Below are 620 nucleotides of genomic sequence, written 5' to 3'. Positions count from 1 at the left end.
TGTTAACTGTGCCTCAGATAAGGGACTGATAACCAGAATACACAGGGAACTCAAGCAGTGTACCTGGAAGAAAATGATTAACCCAATTAAAAGATGGGAAAATCAGGACCAGCAGTTAGCATAAGGGCTATGTCACTGAACTCCCATGTAGTCAACCACAGTTCGAATCCTGTACCCGGTAGCTTAAACTCATGCTGGGCGTGTGTGCGTGCATGGTCAAGATCCCTTACTGTAAGGGAGATGCAGATCAAAATCATAATGAGATACCACCTAACCCCAGTTTAAAAAAACAAATAATGATAAGTGCTAGAGGGGATGTGGTGAAAGGAGAACATTCCTACACTGTTGGTGGGAATGTAAATTGGTCCAGCCACTGTGGAGAATGATATGGGGGGTCCTCAAAGACCTTCAAATAGAACTACCATATGATCCAGCAATTCCACTCCTGGGTATCTACCCAAGGACAGGAGAGCACTCAGTCGGAAAAGCACTTGCACATCTATATTCATTGCAGCCTTATTCACGATTGCTAAGACATGGAACCAACTCAAATGTCCACAGATGAATGGATTGAAAAGTTGTGGCACATATACTCCATGGAATACTATTCAGCCATAAAA

Source organism: Tupaia chinensis, unplaced genomic scaffold, assembly GCF_000334495.1.
Source record: "Tupaia chinensis unplaced genomic scaffold, TupChi_1.0 Scaffold000117_2, whole genome shotgun sequence".
NCBI lineage: Eukaryota > Metazoa > Chordata > Mammalia > Scandentia > Tupaiidae > Tupaia > Tupaia belangeri.
Note: the sequence above shows the minus strand (reverse complement) of the source record.